We start from the raw sequence: 19,832 nt of genomic DNA on the forward strand, positions 1-19,832 counted from the left end.
TTTAGCTAGATTATATGTTGAATTATTAGCTTCCCTTAGGACATGACTACAATTCTGACGCGGCGGTAACGATAATAAAAGCTTTGAATCCACAAGGTGTGTTTTGAATCCACAAAACACTATTCCGTATCCATGTAACAAAGTATAATTTCAAGAAATTTGTGTTCTAAATCCACAAAAACAACAAATAAAACACTCGAAAATACACGAACAAAAGACTAGTTCTTTTATCAAATAACAATCACAAGTTAATCTTATTTTGAAATCAGAATCATGAGTTAAAATACAAGTTAAATATTAGATAGTTATAATTAGATATAGATAGTTACTAGACGTACAATTAAGATAAGAAATAAGAACTAATTTAGAGAATTCAAACGTTCTTTAACTATCAGTGAATTATGGGGCATTATTATTTTTATGCATCAGATTCTCCATCCTTTAGAGAACTCGTCTCAATTTCACATTGAAAATAGTAAGTTGAAGAACAAACTTTGGCACTACCACTTACTTCATAACTCGATCTTGAATCATGCCTCTGAATCACCAAATGCTTGCAACACAGTTTCAACTTCAAAATCTTCTAAAAAAAAAAAAACTAAGGTGATGACCGGGTTCACTTCCTTCTGCTTTTAGAATACATAAACTCCCATGAATATTTTCATGCAATATCACGGCTTCCACAACATACAGGTTGCACTTCACAGTGTTCTGCAAAAGGATCCACATAATCATAGGATAACGCAATATTCGGTGTCAATAACTCCTTGATCGGAAATAGTACCCCACTTTGAAGAGAAACAAGGTTCTGAAGTAAACTGATTGTGGAACCACTTTGAAGTCTGCACATGTATCCTTTTATAACATTGTATCAGTGACTCATTCCCCTTACTGATACGTAATCAATCAAGGTACCTAGAGTCGGTGTTGCTTAGTAGGAAGTTAGGAAGAACGCAAAGAAAAATAACAGAATACAAAGAAAAGAACACGATTGATTCTTCTAACTTATTCTTCTTCTATTTCTTTTAAAGAAAAACTCTATTACAAACCAAAAATATGACTGCACTATCTCTCATTTTCTCCCCCTTTCTATCCTACAAGTCTCCTCCTTTTATATGGGTGTAAACTTGCTGGAAAAGAAATAAATCTATGAGTTTTAGAACTCATCTAAACTAGAAATCCTATCTAAGTTATGAAACCTCAAACTTCTAGGCTAAGTTATCAAACTTACACCTCTTCTAATATCTTCTAGATACTCTCTAGCCGCAATACGGCTCAATTAAACCTAGGCTAATGATTAGCCTCCTCTGGCAGCCTTAGCTGTCCCTATGCTCCTGTTATTTGCTTGTTTAAACTCATGTGAATACAATCTTCACACCTCTTAGTCATGTGCATATAATCTGCACATGCAACTACCTAGCCGTTGATACGGCTCTGTGAAGATAATCTTTACGTTATTATCTAGCCTTAATACGACTCAACTGTTGTGAAGATACTCATGTATCATGGCTCCCCATTTTTAGGAAGCTGGAACTCCTGTATAAGCTCTGAACTGAAGGTGGAAAAACTCAGTCTCCCCATGTTCCTTATTGAACCACCTTGCTTTACTAGGTTAAAAACCCATTACCCTATATATTCCGCAGATTAAAGCCTAATTTCTAGCTCAGTTGTCTCGAGATCATTCTCTAGTACCCTTGCGTAACATCCAGCTGACTTCCCACGGTCATAAACAAAATCCAAACCTTTGCTTCTAGTGCTGAGCTTAGTTACACCAATAGAAAACATCTGCTCCTTCCTCCTGTTTTTAAAATCTGAACATATTAATCTCTGGTTACCATCTACTCTTTTGAAAACAGCGAAGTCCATTTTCTGTTTTGACTTTCCTCGATCAAAAACAAAAACTACCTGATTTAGTTGATGATGTTGTAGGAGGTTGTTGTAGCTCTTCCATGTAATCTCTAGGAAGATAGAAACTACCGATAACCACCATAAACACACTACCAAGTTAGTGATGATATTGTTTATCCATTGTTGCAGCCGAAAGTTATCGACCTTTGTTTTTAACGATGGAAATGGATCAGGAGCTAGCTTTCCTTGACCATTCCTGACAATGGCACAACCTACTGAACCATAATTCTCGACTGCTTCTTTTAGTACTTGAGTTGCACAATAGCGCATGCACAAATCAGCTGCCATACTACAACGAATTAGTTTCTCGAGAAAAAAACTAGCATACGACTTAGGATCATGAATCGCATGAGCAGCCATGATTCTTAACGTCAGTTCTCTCAAACCTTTCTTCAAATAACAAATTAGGTTCCTCAACAATTCTCCAATGATATGAAGATTCTCATCGCACCACGCAACACATACACCGAAGCGGAAATAAATCATCACTTGGAGAGATAATGAAATGTTACCCGTACTCTCTCCGTGGATTGTATGTGTCAAAATTCCTTGTCTTGACATAGTCTTCACTGCTTGCTTTTGGACATCCTTGAAGATTTCTCTGCCGTCGGATATTGGTGGTTTAGATTCAAGTTGCAGCATCACTTCATTGGTATCCAACTGTTTTGAAGTGCACACAAAAAGCAAACTCTCTAGAGTCTCTGATAAGAATCTATATTGACCAGTGTCAACATAAGTTCCAACTTTTGTAAGCATGTCACAACCAAGTGTCAACATCATCTGGTTAATTCTTTGTGCAGTTGTCCATCCCATACCATATGTTTGTGTAGGCCATTGCACCAAAACTTCTTCAACCTGAATATCACTATTGGTATAGGATGTGCTAGAGTAACACATGACACTTCCCAAGTTTTCCGATAGCTTTTCAGCTATAGCTTCTCTTCCCGTATTTGAGAGGATTTACCCACGAGTTCTACTGAGATAATGTTCTCCACAAGTTTCTTGAAGACAGAACTCTTCCCTAAACTTATAAAAATCTGATCTCATATTAAGATAATTAATAGTACTTAAAGGTTGTATTGTGTATAAAGCTTGAGAACTCAAAAATTGTCGACAACATGTATAACTTTATTCCTATAAACATAATGAGTCTGGTTTACCGGAATACTTACTATGCTAGTCTCTTTGCTGATAAGAGTATCAACAGGACCTGCTGTAAGCAAAACTTCCTCTTCAACTTCTGAAAAACTATCAGAAAGTTATCTACAGATTTCTTCAAGACTAAACTCTTCTTTATAAGAATTTACGACTTCCTTCTCTTACCTTATAAGGGTATCAATAACATTAGATGTAAGAACTGTTAGAGCATTGCTCGGTCGAACTCGCATGCATTGCTATCTCAAGCATGTTTGTCAATGTTAGTGATCAAAACTATAAGTCTTGGTTTCTAGCCTACATAGCTAAAGGTCTCGGACTAGGATAGAAAGTGTAGTTGAGCTCAAGAACTTCATGGCAATCATCATACAAGACGAAGGACTACTCAAAGAACTGGTGGATCTTCATCGACTAAAAGGTATGTGGAGACTTGAACTTATCTATCACTCAAAAGTCTATCTATTCTATCTCCTACTCTTGAGACAAAAGTCGTTTTGATAAATAGACTTTCATTATGCACATTTGCTATTTCGAGCCGAGTTTATCTCGTCTATCTATTTCTCGAAATATGTGTTGGTAAGCTTTCGCTTTAGCCGAATTCATCATTACCTAGTGACGAAAGTCATGTTATGTTTCAATCACTTTGAAAATTGCTCTGACGAAAAATGGTCTGTGAATAACGGCTATATCCGTCCTCTGAGAATGTTTCAATGATTGAAATGAGAGTTTAGATTACATAACCATAGGTAGGATATAAGCATTGTTATGGAAACACATATATGTATAAGTCCTTATTCCTTGAACCAAAGTTTACGAACTTTGTTGATCAAGAGAAATGGAAGTGGCGCGAGCCAAGTCCGCGAACTAAGTCCGCGAATTGGCGGAACTTCTCGTCCCGAGATTTTCTGCTGGAGTTCGTGTACTCCTTTCATGAGCTTAAGTCCGCGAACCCAGCCCGCGAACTTGAGCAGGTTATATCTAAAACCGGTTGTTCTTGAAATCATGTTTATTTAAACTAAGGAATGCTTTTGCAAACCGTGGCTATAAAGTTCATGAACCGATTCGAGTGAATCAAACTGTTTTTGTTTCGATTGTGTCTTTTATAGTTACTTAGGATCTAAGCAATTGAACAACTATCTAACTAGTTCATTTGAGTTATTTGAACTAGTTATGGTGAAGAAGAATAAGGTTGATATGGGAGTAATCATATGGCTAACCATTTGGTTGACTTGTTGAACCAACAAATGTTAATGTTTGGGTACGGTTCATAAACCCAAAATTGGACATTTCATTTATGTGTGACAAGCTAAGTTTTCGATCTAACGGTTGAGAAATATTATCTTGAATCTAATCATGTTTTCATCTAACAGTGAATATTGAATGCTTTGATACTAAGATAACATTGATTGCAAATCCTGATTTGAAAGTGTATATAAGGGAAAAATCTAGCAACTGGGAAACCTAATCCCACACATTCTGTGTGATACTAGTTGTGCTAATCTAGAGTCGATTCTCCTTTAACCTTTGGTTTATTCTTCTAAACCAGGTTAATGACTTAAAGACTTCATTGGGATTGTGAAGCCATACCGATACTACTTTTCTTGTAGTTGTGTGATCTAATCTTGCATCTTCTATCGTACGAGTACAATTAAAATAATTGGCTTGAGATTTTATATCTCCGATAGGCAAGATAGAAAAGTAATCACAAACAAACTTCATCTCATCGTTTGTGGTTCCACAATATCTTTTTTCGCTGCGTCGATTAAGATTATTGTGAGGTGATTGATAATACTAAGCTGTTTTTCAGGAATATAAGTCTGGTATTATTGATTGGTTCATGTTCACCTTGATTTATCAAAATACGGAACAAAACTCGTAGGTGTATTCGTGGGAGACGAATTTATCTATTATCGTAGACTTTTCTGTGTGATACAGATTTGTCTATTAACGTCTTCGACTTTGGGTCGTAGCAACTCTTAGTTGTGGGTGAGATCAGCTAAGGGAATCAAGTGTGCGGTATCCTGCTAGGATCAGAGGCGTAGGAGCATAACTGTACCTTGGATCAGTGTGAGATTAATTGGGGTTTATATACAGTCCAGACCGAAGTTAATTTGGAGTAGGCTAGTGTCTGTAGCGGCTTAATACAATGTATGTTCAATCTGGACTAGGTCCCGGGGTTTTTCTGCATTTGCGGTTTCCTCGTTAACAAAATTCTGGTGTCTGTGTTATTTCTATTCCGCATTATATTTGTTTATATAATAGAAATAATACAGGTTGTGTGTTGTTCAATCAATTAGAATATCCGACCTTTTTGGTTATTGATTCAAATTGATTGACACTTGTATATTGGTCTTTGGTACCATCCAAGTCATCTCTCTTTGATAAAGACTCGCAGATTTCTATTTGCTTGAGTAAAAATAAAATCGAGAGATTGAGATATAAACTCTTTGATATACTTTTATCTATATTGAGTCTGACTGTCTAGTTGATTTTCTAGAAAGTATATTGGAGTTTGTCCATACAGATTTCTAAGCGAAATATTGGGTGTGGTTGTTAGACCCCCGCTTTTTCAATTGGTATCAGAGCAGGCAAACACGTTCAAGACCTTACAAGTCTGTGTTTGTAGCGATCTGATTCTATGGACAGAGGTGCTATCTCAATAAACGTACCAGCAGTATTCGATGACTCAAATTACTTATGGTGGAAAATTGCTATGCGAGCTTTTCTTCAAGCGCGTGATTTTCAATCATGGGTATATGTTGTTAATGGCTATGATCCTCCCATGGTGGCAGTTGGAGATGTAAACGTTCCCAAACCTATTGGTGAATACAGCTCTGCTGAGATACTTGCTGCAAAGAAAAAATCCGACGGTTTAAATGTGATCATACATGCCATTACCCCAAATATTCAGCACCATGTAACTAATTGCACTAAGTCGCAAGAAGCTTGGGATATCTTGGAAACCGTATTCGAAGGTAACTCCAGTGAAAAGGAAGCTAGACTTCAAAAACTTAATTACGATTGGGAAAATCTTTGTATGGCAGATGAAGAAACATTTGATGAGTTTAATCACAAAGTGTATGAAATTGTTAATGCATCTTTTGCATTGGGTAAGACTATTCCTGAAAAGGACATTGTGATGAAAATTCTCAGATCGCTGCCATCTAGATACGATTCTAAGAAGCATGCCATCATTGAGGGAAATAACCTTGATAATCTTTCCAGAAATACGCTGGTTGGTAAGCTTAAGATATTTGATCACGAACATTCATCCAAAACTAAGGATGTTTCCTTCAAAGAACAAAAGGACACTAAATTACTTGATGAGAGTAAGAAAGTGTATATCTCTGAAGATGATCATTCTGAGACAGATTCATCAGATGAAGATCTTGACAAGTCATTCTCGATGATCACAAGACAGTTTAGAGATCTTCTGTTGAAGAGAAGTAAACGGTTCTCCAGAGATAAACCTAAAGCCTCAGTTAAACCTCATAATCGTATTCCTCCTAAAAATAGGGAAACAGATGAGACTGATGATGAGGATATGCCTCAGTGCTTTAAGTGTAAAGTATTTGGTCATTTTGCAAACGAGTGTCCAAATCGTAGAAAATACACTGGGAATAAAGGACTTGCTGCAACTCTTGATGAAATGTCTGACAGTTATGATTCTAATGAAGACGACAAATCAAGTGTTGCACTTCTTGGTGAAAATATTGATTTTGATAACTGTAGCAATACATACATCAATCTCAATATTCTTTCAGAAGATAATCCAACTAATCTGGAAGAAAAAAATGACCAATTTCTTGGAAACTCTGTTTGTAATGTTTCAGGTTCCACCATGTATCTAGCTGCATGCACATCTCAGAAGCCTGATTTATATCCTAGTTTGACGTGTTCGTATTGTTCTCTAAAGGGTCATGAACTTTCTAGGTGTTACAAGTACAAACACCAATTGAGGCACGTCAACAAACTTCAACAAAGAGCAAATCATTTAGCAAGGAAGCTTAAACTTGCTCAGAAGACCGCTGAGGTATGTAGGATCTTATCTTCGTCTAAGAAGTTAGTTTCCAAGGATAAACCAAGACCATTAGAGAAGAAAGTATGGTCAAGTCGGTTTGATAGACAAAAGTCTGAGGATTCCTCTCAAGAGGAAAATGGTGGACAAATTTTTGTTCACCACAACACAATTTAATTGTGTTGATGAAAATCTTGTCTCATGTGCCTGATCAAAAGAGACAATGATTTTGTAACTCACAGGCTTTAGGAAAACTTTTTTTTTTAGATTTTCTTTTTTTTTTGTGTCTATCAAACAAAAAAAGAGGGTTATGATCGTCAATTCTACTCTTTATATGGTTGAGAGTTGGACGTGTATGAACCTGTTAAAGGTTTCGAAACCCTACATTCCTTTTCCTTCCTTGAAACTCCTTTTTATCTCAAGACTACTTGTTGAGATTGTGATTTCCTCTCACAAACCCATACACCTATGGAAGCTCCAAGTGCCCTGTTTTCTGATGGAAAGGATGTTAATATGATTGTTAATCCATCAATCATGAAGGAAAAAGAAAAATCTCCGTTAGCTCCAACATTGAAAAGAAAAAGAAGGAATGTGAGGAAGCCAAGAGCCGTTCCTTCAAACTTTCAGAAGTTTTCTGATGTTCTTGAAGTGTTGAAAGAGATGCGAAAGGAGATTCAACAAATAAAGTCTTTTGTGTATAAGACTCATGAGATTCAGAAGGTCCTGGTTCGAAAACATCAGCCAAGAAGGTTTATTGATATAAACTCCTACCTTAATGAACCTTATGTTCCAATGGCTGTTGACGACAAGGAGTTCGGGGACGATAAAGAATTCTTCAAAGGTCTTATTTCCTAGTAAATCTTCTATTTTTCTTGTTTTTAGAAGAATAACTAGAGGTTGGAACAACCATTATTGTGATTACACATAGCTATGACCAACGTTTTTCATCTTCATGTTTTTAGATTTATTGGTTTAAATTCTAAATTGTTTGGAAGATGATTTTTGCAGTATTAATCTTTATGGTTTTATATATTGCAATATTGTTATGGGATATGTGTGTTTGCGTCCGTGAACTTGATTGTCCCATATCTTGTTAAAAGTAAAGTCTTTTGTAAGTCGATATGCATATATTTATAAAAGAATGAATGGAATTTTGACAAATACAAAAGTTAAGCCTATATTGTCAATCTTTGACGGAAGATAGGTTAAAATCTTTTATTTGCAAGGATTATGTCTATTAAATGTCGTTATGCAAATAGTGATGGAAAATAGAATGAATCCTTGTGTATTCCGCAGTAATTGATCTTCCCTGATCCATATTTTATATATTACTGTGAGGCTCCGTAAAGTGTCTTATGTTGAGCATTAAACAACCAAGTTGATTATTTTTGATTAGCTATGTTGTTGTTCCGTAAGGTACTTTATGTCGAGCATTTTCAACTAAATTAATCATCTTGTTTGGTTATTTAGTTTTGACTCCATAAGTCTTCTTATGTTGAGAGTTCATGACTGGGTTGATTGTTTTCATGATTAACTTAGTCATTGCTCCATAGACTCTCTTATGTGAGTATGACCAATTAAATTGATTACTTTGTGATTAGTATGATTGTGTATTTCGATTAGATTAATTATGGGTTTGCTTGTGATTAATCTAATTGAGCGCTCTTAAGTCTCCATAAGTTTACTTGTGCTGAGCATTTTTGGTTAAATTAATCATGAACTTCTTGTGGTTAATTTAATATTTTGGATTCAAATTCATACTTGTATGTGATTTGTTATGTCCAAAGAAATCCTTCTTTTGTCTTTCGAAATTAAGGCCGCTCTTGTTGTTCCCTTGGGAATGACATTTTATGGGGGAGAGTTCTTTTTGAACTTGCACTTAATTGCCAAATCTTTGTGGGGAGTGCGGCTGTGGAATATTATAGGGGTTATCTTGTATCTTTATAAACTCCTTGATGAATGCATTTAGCTTCGGCTTTATGATTGCATCTAAAGAACAAGTTGATATTTTTGCTCTCTTTTGGTCATGAAATGTCTCTTTCGGAAATTTCATTAGGATCCCGTTCTTGTACCTTTGCCAATTTTATTGACAAAAAGGGGGAGAATTAATATGTAGTTCACACTACAAATACATATGGTTTTTGAATCATTATGTAAGGGGGAGTGGTTTCCATGTGAGATGGAGTATTGTCTAAGGGGGAATGATACATATCACCATAGTATTGTTGTTGAAGTTGTGATACAATTGAACTTTGACGTTGTGTAATGGTACTATGACACTGTATAACAATGATTGAGAACTATTGTTTTCTTGTTGTTATAGCTACGGATTTTCAACAACAATGATGCTAAACTTACAACCTTTGGGATCATTGAAGTACTTGGAAGTGACAAAGATTTCGAGTAATGTTGAAGATTAGGCATGTGGAATAGGAGATACAAAAGTTAATTTATTTATTTTTTGTATTTCATATGTATTAATAGTTTTGCCACTAAAATTGACAAAGGGGGAGATTGTTAGAGCATTGCTCGGTCGAACTCGCATGCGTTGGTATCTCAAGCATGTTTGTCAATGTTAGTGATCAAAACTATACGTCATGATTTCTAGCCTACATAGCTAAAGGTCTCGGACTAGGATAGAAAGTGTAGTTGAGCTCAAGACTCCATGGCAATCATCATACAAGACGAAGGACTACTCAAGGAACTGGTGGATCTTCATCGACTAAAAGGTATGTGGAGACTTGAACTTATCTGTCACTCAAAAGTATATCTATTCTATCTCATACTCTTGAGACAAAAGTCGTTTTGATATATATACTTTCATTATGCACATTTGCTATTTTGAGCCGAGTTTATCTCGCCTATCTATTTCTCGAAATATGTGTTGGTAAGCTTTCGCTTTAGCCTAATTCATCTTTACCTAGTGACGAAAGTCATGTTATGTTTCATTACCTTTGAAAATTGCCCTGCCGAAAAATGGTCTGTGAATAACGGCTATACCCGTCCTCTGAGAATGTTTCAATGATTGAAATGAAAGTTTAGATTACATAACCATTGGTAGGATATAAACATTATTGTGGAAACACATATATGTATAAGTCCTTATTCCTTGAACCAAAGTTTGCGAACTTTATTGATCAAGAGAAATGGAAGTGGCGTGAGCCAAGTCCGCGAATTGGCGGAACTTCTCGGCCCGAGATTTTCTGCTGGAGTTCGTGTACTCCTTCCATGAGCTTAAGTCCGCGAACTCAGTCCGCGAACTTGAGCAGGTTATATATAAAACCGGTTAATCGGGAACTCATGTTTATTTAAACTAAGGAATGATTTTGCAAACCGTGGCTATAAAGTTGATGAACCGATTCGAGTGAATCAAACCGTTTTTGTTTCGATTGTGTCTTGTGTAGATACATAAGATCTAAGTAATTGAACAACTCTCTAACTAGTTCATTTGAGTCATTTGAACTAGTTATGGTGAAGAAGAATAAGGTTGATATGAGAGTAATCATATGGCTAACCATTTGGTTGACTTGTTGAACCAACAAATGTTAATGTTTGGGTACGGTTCATAAACCCAAAATTGGACATTTAATTTGTGTGTGACAAGCTAAGTTTTCGATCTAACGGTTGAGAAGTATTAGCTTGAATCTAATCAGGTTTTCATCTAACAGTGAATATTGAATGCTTTGTTACTAAGCTAACATTGATTGCAAACCATGATTTGAAAGTGTATATAAGAGAGAACTCTAGCAACTGGGAAACCTAATCCCCACACATTCTGTGTGATACTAGTTGTGCTAAGCTAGAGTCGATTCTCCTTTAACCTTTGGTTTCTTCTTCTAAACCAGGTTAATGACTTAAAGACTTCAGTGGGATTGTGAAGCCAGACCGATACTACTTTTCTTGTAGTTGTGTGATCTAATCTTGCATCTTCTATCGTACGAGTACAATTAAAATAATTGGCTTGAGATTTTATATCTCCGATAGGCAAGATAGAAAAGTAATCACAAACAAACTTCGTCTCATCGTTTGTGATTCCACAATATCTTTTTTCGCTGCGTCGATTAAGATTATTGTGAGGTGATTGATAACACTAAGTTGTTCTTCGGGAATATAAGTCTGGTATTATTGATTGGTTCCTGTTCACCTTGATTTATCAAAATACGGAACAAAAAACTCGTAGGTATATTCGTGGGAGACGGATTTATCTATTATCGTATACTTTTCTGTGTGATACAGATTTGTTTATTAAAGTCTTCGACTTTGGGTCGTAGCAACTCTTAGTTGTGGGTGAAATCAGCTAAGGGAATCAAGTGTGCAGTATCCTGCTGAGATCAGAGGCGTAGGAGCATAATTGTACCTTGGATCAGTGTGAGATTGATTGAGGTTCAACTACAGTCCAGACCAAAGTTAATTTGGAGTAGGCTAGTGTCTGTAGCGGCTTAATACAGTGTGTATTCAATATGGACTAGGTCCCGAGGTTTTTATGCATTTGCGGTTTCCTCGTTATCAAAATTCTGGTGTCTGTGTTATTTCTATTCCGTATTATATTTGTTTATATAATTGAAATAATACAGGTTGTGCGTTGTTCAATCAATTAGAATATGCGACCTTTTTGGTTGTTGATTTAAATTGATTGACACTTGGATATTGGTCTTTGGTACCATCCAAGTTATCTCTCTTTGATAAAGACTCGCAGATTTCTATTTGCTTGAGTAAAGATCAAATCGAGAGATTGAGATATAAACTCTTTAATATACTTTTATCTAGATTGAGTCTGACTGTCTAGTTGATTCTCTAGAAAGTATATTGGAGTTTGTCCATACAGATTGCTAAACGAAATACTAGGTGTGGTTGTTAGACCCCCGCTTTTTCAAGAACAACTCCGTCTTCAACTTCTGGATAGTTGTCTTCATCTTCATTTAATTCTTATTTTTCTCTCTTTGTACTTTCTTTTCTACGCTTAGGTTTCCGTTTGACAACACTTGTTTTCATGAACGCAACTAAGATATCTATTAAATCTTGTATCTTAAGTTCAAGTTTAGCAAACTTGTCGTCGTTTGTCAGTTTCCTCTTGTATTCTTCACTTCCCATCTTGGTTCTAATACTTCCTCTTGGTTTCCTTGTGTTTGATAGAACAACAATATCTTCCCCTGATCGCGTATACTGAATTCGTGCTGAGTCCATGCACCACATCTAACCCTAGAAGTCATAACGTGGCTCTGATACCACTTGATAACGTAATCGATCAAGGTACCTAGAGTCAGTGCTGCTTAGTAGGAAGTTAGGAAGAATGCAAAGAAAAATAACAGAATACAAAGAAAAAAACACGATTGATTCTTCTAACTTCTTGTTTTTCAATTGCTTTGAAAGAAAAACTCTATTACAAACAAAAACTATGGCTGCACTCTCTCTCGTTTTTCTCCCCCTTTCTAGCCTACAAGTCTCCTCCTTTTATATGGGTGTAAACTTGCGGGAAAAGAAATAAAGCTATGAGTTTTAGAACTCATCTAAATTAGAAATCCTATCTAAGTTAAGAAACCTCAAACGTCTAGGCTAAGTTATCAAACTTACACCTCTTCTAGTATCTTTTAGATACTCTCTAGCCGCAATATGTCTCAAGTAAACCTAGGCTAATGATTAGCCTCATTTGGAAGCCTTAGTTGTCCCTCTGCTCCTGTTATTTGCTTGTTTAAGTTCATGTGAATACAATCTTCACACCTCTTAGTCATGTGCATATAATCTGCACATACAACTACCTAGCCATTGATACGACTCTGTGAAGATAATCTTTACGTCACTATCTAGCCTTAATACGGCTCAACTGTTGTGAAGATACTCCTGTATCACTTACTCAATTAACTGCTCTGGCAGGAAAAATATTTGTCTTTGTATTGTCGCTTTTCCTTCGACTTAAGACGTGGTGCTAGAATAATTCTTCTCTTCCCCCGCATAAATTCATATGAGTTGTCCATCGGCATGAAATAATCAAGGTTTACCAAATATGACATCAAATAAAGCCATGTCAACTACTTCTCAAATAATTTAAACTCGGAATAATACTTATCAAAAGAAAATGGAAATCTGCAGACCCCGGTATATACGACACATTTAACATGATATGGATACGGGTACCAATCCGCTTCAAGTCCCAAATATTCTACCAACCTCCTCGACACTAAGTTATCAAAACAACCTCCATCTATTATAAAATGACAAGCTTTCCTGCGAACATTTCCAGAAAACTATGGAAAGTTAGAGAAACTTCCCATATTATCTGATTCCTGAAAAAGCGGGGGTCTAACAACCACACCCAATATTTCGCTTAGCAATCTGTATGGACAAACTCCAATATACTTTCTAGAGAATTAACTAGACAGTCAGACTCAATCTAGATTAAAAGTATATCAAAGAGTTTATATCTCAATCTCTCGATTTGATCTTTACTCAAGCAAATAGAAATCTGCGAGTCTTTATCAAAGAAAGATAACTTGGATGGTACCAAAGACCAATATCCAAGTGTCAATCAATTTAAATCAACAACCAAAAAGGTCGGGTATTCTAATTGATTGAACAACGCACAACCTGTGATATTTCAATTATATAAACAAATATAATGCGGAATAGAAATAACACAGGCACCAGAATTTTGTTAACGAGGAATCCGCAAATGCAGAAAAACCCCGGGACCTAGTCCATATTGAGCACACACTATATTAAGCCGCTACAGACACTAGCCTACTCCAAATTAACTTTGGTCTGGACTGTAGTTGAACCCCAATCAATCTCACACTGATCCAAGGTACAGTTATGCTCCTACGCCTCTGATCCCAGCAGGATACTGCACACTTGATTCCCTTAGATGATCTCACCCACAACTAAGAGTTGCTACGACCCAAAGTCGAAGACTTTAATAAACAAATCTGTATCACACTGAAAAGTCTACGATAATAGATAAATCCATCTCCCACGAATATACCTACGAGTTTTGTTCCGTATTTTGATAAATCAAGGTGAACAGGAACCAATCAATAATACCAGACTTATATTCCCGAAGAACAACTTAGTATTATCAATCACCTCACAATAATCTTAATCGACGCAGCGAAAAAATATATTGCGAAATCACAAACGATGAGATGAAGTTTGTTTGTGATTACTTTTCTATCTTGCCTATCGGAGATATAAAATCTCAAGCCAATTATTTTAATTGTACTCGTACAATATAAAATGCAAGATCAGATCACACAACTACAAGAAAAGTAGTATCGGTCTGGCTTCACAATCCCAATGAAGTCTTTAAGTAGTTAACCTGGTTCAGAAGAAGAAATCAAAGGTTAAAGGAGAATCGACTCTAGCTTAGCACAACTAGTATCACACAGAATGTGTGTGGATTCGGTTTCCCAGTTGCTAGAGTTCTCCCTTATATAAACTTTCAAATCGGGGTTTGAAATCAATGTTAGCTTAGTAACAAAGCATTCAATATTCACCGTTAGATGAAAACCTGATTACATTCAAGCTAATATTTCTCAACCGTTAGATCGAAAACTTAGGTTGTCACACACAAACGAAATGTCCAATTTTGGGCTTATGGACCGTACCCAAACATTAACATTTGTTGGTTCAACAAGTCAACCAAATGGTTAGCCATATGATTACTCTCATATCAACCTTATCCTTCTTCACCATAACTAGTTCAAATGAGTCAAATGAACTAGTTAGTGAGTTGTTCAATTGCAAGGAAATCTTACGTAACTACACAAGACACAATTGAAGCAAAATCGGTTTGATTCACTCGAATCGGTTCATGAAATTTATATCCACGTTTTGCAAAAGCATTACTTAGTTTATTTAAACATTAGTTCAAGAACAACCGACTTTAGATATAATCTTCTCAAGTTCGCAGACTTAAGCTCATGGAAGGAGTACACAAACTCTAGCAGAAAATCTCGGGCCGAGAAGTTCCGCAAGTTCGCGGACTGAGTTTGCGGACTTGGCTCACGCCACTTCCAACTTCTCTTGATCAATTTTTTTTAGCAAACTTTGGTTCGAGGAATAAGACTTATGGATATATATGTATTTCCACAACAATGCTTATATCCACCAATGGTTTTGTAATCTAAATTCTCATTTCAATCATTGAAATATTCTTAGAGAACGTTATATAGCTGTTATTCACAGACCATTTTTCGTCAGAGCAATTTTCAAAGTGATTGAAACATAACATGACTTCGTCACTAGGTAAAGATGAATTCGGCTAAAGCGAAAGCTTACCAACATTTATTTCGAGAAATAGATAGGCAAGATAAACTCGGATCGAAATAGCAAATGTGTATAATGAAATTCTATATATCAAAACAACTTTTGTCTTAAGAGTAGGAGATAGAGTAAATAGACTTTTGAGTGACAGATAAGTTCAAGTCTCCACATACCTTTTATTCGATGAAGATCCACCAGTTCCTTGAGTAGTCCTTCGTCTTGTATGATGATTGCTATGGAGTCTTGATCTCAACTACACTTTCTATCCTAATCCAAGACCTTAGATCTAATAGGCTAGTAATCAAGACTTATAATTTTGATCACTAATATTGACAAACATGCTTGAGATAGCAACCATGCGAATTCGACCGAGCAATGCTCTAATAATCCCGATGATAGTGTGTAATCTTTAAAACATACAAATGATTTGAGACATGTTTGACCTACTAATAAACCAGGCTTAAAGTTCAAATAGGTTGGTTGGTTTTGATTAATTGAACATGAAAAAGCGGGGGTACAACAACCTCACCCAGTATTTCGATTAATAATCTGTATGGACTAACTCTAATATACTTTTAAGAGAATCAACTAGACAGCCTGATTCAATCTTAATAAAAAGTATATCAAGGAGTTAATATCTCTATCTCTCGATTTGATCTTTACTCAAGCAAATGGAAATCTGCCAGTCTTTATCAAATACTATAGAAATAAACTTGGATGGTACCAAAGACCAATATCCAAGTATCAATCAATGTAAATCAACAACCAAAGGTTGGATATTCTAATTGATTGATCTTAGCGCACAACCTGTGATATTTCGATTATATACCAAAATATAATGCGGAATAGAAATAACACAGACACAAGAAGTTTTGTTAACGAGAAAACCGCAAATGCAGAAAAACCCCGGGACCTAGTCCAGATTGAACACCACACTGTATTAAGCCGCTACAGACACTAGCCTACTGGTAAGAGCCTAAGACATATCATTTGAATATCAATTTCGTATGCTATTCTTAGCTATTTCTTTTGTATTTTCGGGTATTATGCTCGTTTTGCATTTTGTAGGTATTTTGGAGTCATGCGACGTGGAATGAGAGAAAACGAAGCTTATTTCATCGCTTTGGTACCCTTGGTCCTAGATGGCTCAAAGCACAGTAAGGATGGGAAGAAATTGTGCAAAACAGAATTAATGGATCACCTGCACTCATCTACTCAGGGCAACCTCCCTCCTTATATCTCAGATAAGAGCTAGGTTGATATTTTCTTCTTAAGTTCAGTTCTCGACCATCTCCCACATTAAGTTCTCTGCCTCTGCACCAAGGGTCCACGACGGTAACCCCCAGTCTGATGGGTTCTGTTTGATCGGTCAGGACATATTTTAGAAGCGAAAACAACACGGAGCAGTACTGAGTTATGTTCGAGTTGAGTTTAAAGCAGAGAACACAGGGAAGAATACCTGCTGCTGCTGCCGTCGATTTGTAGCCATGAAGGAGAAGACTAAGATGGGTTTTGAAGGTTTGACAAGAATCAAGAATTGGGTTTATGCTCAAACTCGAGTCAAGAGGATTTGGGTTCATTTCAGCTGGACAAATCAGGGAGAAAAGAAGGAGCTACTTCCATTGAGTTTTGTTAGTTACCCGTGGAGGATTAATGGCTATGAATCGAAAGGGCTTTAGAGTCTTGAATGAATGTAGTTGTTATCGAATTTGAATTGTCTTACAGGGAAGGAGTTTGTGCAACCTCCATTATACAAACGGTACGTAGGCTACACCAGTTTGCTAAACACACACAAAGAACTTGTTTGTTTGCAGCTGACTCGGCGTCTGAATCTGAGTCAACCCCTGAGTCGGACCGAGTCAGCAGTCAGACCGTTTGTTTTCCATTTTGAGTCAGATCTGACTCGACCTCTGACTCAGACATAACCCCTGACTCGGACTCATTTGAGTCAGGTAACAAAATACCCCTGACTCATGGGACCAAACCACTGACTCACTTATTTCCGAATCAGATGAGTCAGATCTGACTCAAAACAAACATATCGACTCAGATCCAGATGAGTCAGGTGATTTCACTCAGATCCAGATGATTCAGATCCAGACGACTCAGATGAGTCAGGAGTAAACAAACATGGTGAAAGTGTTTAAGGAAATGTCTGAGCCACCATTTTTACAGTTGTTTCAAGTTCAGTGCAACAAAATTAGCTGAACCAGACTTGCCATCAGCTAGCCATGGTTCCGGTGAGTGCTTGAGAAGACTTAGAAGATTGGGTTTGCCGGGAATTCAAGTACAGCGAGTTTTGACAAAAGTTTGTCCGAGAAGTCAGCAAGAGAAATATGTGTTGTTGCCATTGATTGATACACGCTGGGTTTGAAAGGATACTGCTATTGCTATATGACTGAAATAACCAAGCTTAACAGCGAGAAGTCAGTGAAATAGAGTTTTGCGGCCACAAGTTGTTGCCGTTGTTTAATTGATGAAGGGTGCAGATTGAGCCCTGTTTTTAGAAGTCGATAAGAAAAAGGAACTTGGGTCTCAATCCAATTGGCAATCGCAAGGGACTGGAAGCTATAAAAGCTCAAGGCTACAACGAAAAGAAGATCCATCCAATACCCCCGTCACCATCTGTTTTCACCACAACAATCATCACCACCTCCATCACCTGCATAACCATCTCCACCAGCATCATCTTTTCCATCACCTGCATACAATCCACCACCAGTCCACTGCATATACATCACCATCATCAGTTTGCATTATCACCTGCATATCTCCTCAACATCACTTCACCTCCGCTTGCAGTCGAAGTTTACCATACCGTCATAGCAGCAATACAGCCACCATCGGAGCACTGCCAGGCCTGAGTTCACGAAATACTGCATCCATCACCAGTTCCACCTCAAGCTTCGCCTAAGCCTGAACCTGTCGCCACCACTACACCTCCAGTACATACATCCACCTTGCTGTCGATTCCATCAGTCCATCATCAGTTTTACGGCGTGCAGTCACTACACAACAGGCAGCAGCATGCTTGAAAAGCATTGTCCATTACCACCAGGCATAGATCGGTTTTGTTTTCGAATTATCTTGCACTACAATATCTTATTCTTTGAATTGATTGTTGTGAATATGAACTCCCGTAGTTAATCTCTTGTTTGGTTAGGGTTATTTTGAAGCTATGTGACTTGTCTTTGATATTTATCAAGTTTGATCTTTCTTCCCAATATCTTTTTATTGCTTGTCTTTTACTATGCGTATGACCATGGATTGTTTGCGAGTAGTTTGAGTGGCCAATCAAATAGCTTGTTTGCGATACTAAAGCTAGATTTTTGAGCCGTGATCCGTAATTTTTATGGTGATTTAATCATAGGTAGCAAAACATCAACGTTGCAATGGGATGTTGTGGATTTTGATGTGTATTTGACAACCCTAAGTTAACATGTCGAACTTACAAGAATGTGGTTAGGATCAATTCGACTCATAGAACATACCGGTTATTTAAGTTACACTAGAGAGCTTATTCAAAGTGGCTTGATTGACTAGACACGAGTAGAGAACTTATTCTACGAAGTGTCTTTGGAGTTTAATGGACTTGTTGAACTTATAACTTGTCTAGGATTGTTAATAAACGTATTTTGAAGAAGATTCATGTTCACTAGTGGACAAAGAACCCCTAATAATTCTCATCCTCATTGTTTGCATATATATTTGTTTTCGAGTTTTTGCATTATTCATACTTTCAGAAATTTAATAGACAACTTTGACTCACCTCTTCCTTAGGAACGAACCTGCTTGTCATTTTGCTACTAGTTAGTGTTATGAGAAGTAAGGAATACGTTTTTTGTGAGTTTGACACCTCGTCACCTACTACAAACTAACTTCGGTCTGGACTATAGTTGAACCCTAATCAATCTCACACTGATTCAAGGTACACTTGCGCTCCTTACATCTCTTATCCCAACAGGATACTACACACTTGATTCCCTTGGCTGATCTCACGCACAACTAAGAGTTGCTACGACCCAAAGTCAAAGACTTCAGTAAATAAATCTGTATCACACAGAAAAGTCTATGATGATAGATAAATCTGTCTCCCGCAGATAAACTATGAGATTTGTTCCGTCTTTTGATAAATCAAGGTGAACAGGAACTAATTGATAACCCGGACTTATATTCCCGAAGAACAGCCCAGTATTATCAATCATCTCACAATAATCTAAATCATATGGTAGCGAAACTAGATATTATGGAATCACAAACGATGAGACGAAGATGTTTGTGATTTCTTTTTATCTTGCCCTATCGGAGATATAATCTCAAGTCAATTATTCAATTGAACTCGTACGATATAAAATGGCAAGATCAGATCGAACTACAAGAAAGTAGTTTCATCTGGCTTCACAATCCCAATGAAGTTTTCCAGTCGTTAACCTACAAGGTCATGAGAAGAAACCTAAGGTTAAAGGAGAATCAACTATAGCAAAACCAACTAGTA

The sequence above is a fragment of the Papaver somniferum genome, chromosome 1, assembly GCF_003573695.1.
Source record: "Papaver somniferum cultivar HN1 chromosome 1, ASM357369v1, whole genome shotgun sequence".
NCBI classification, from domain to species: Eukaryota; Viridiplantae; Streptophyta; class Magnoliopsida; order Ranunculales; family Papaveraceae; genus Papaver; species Papaver somniferum.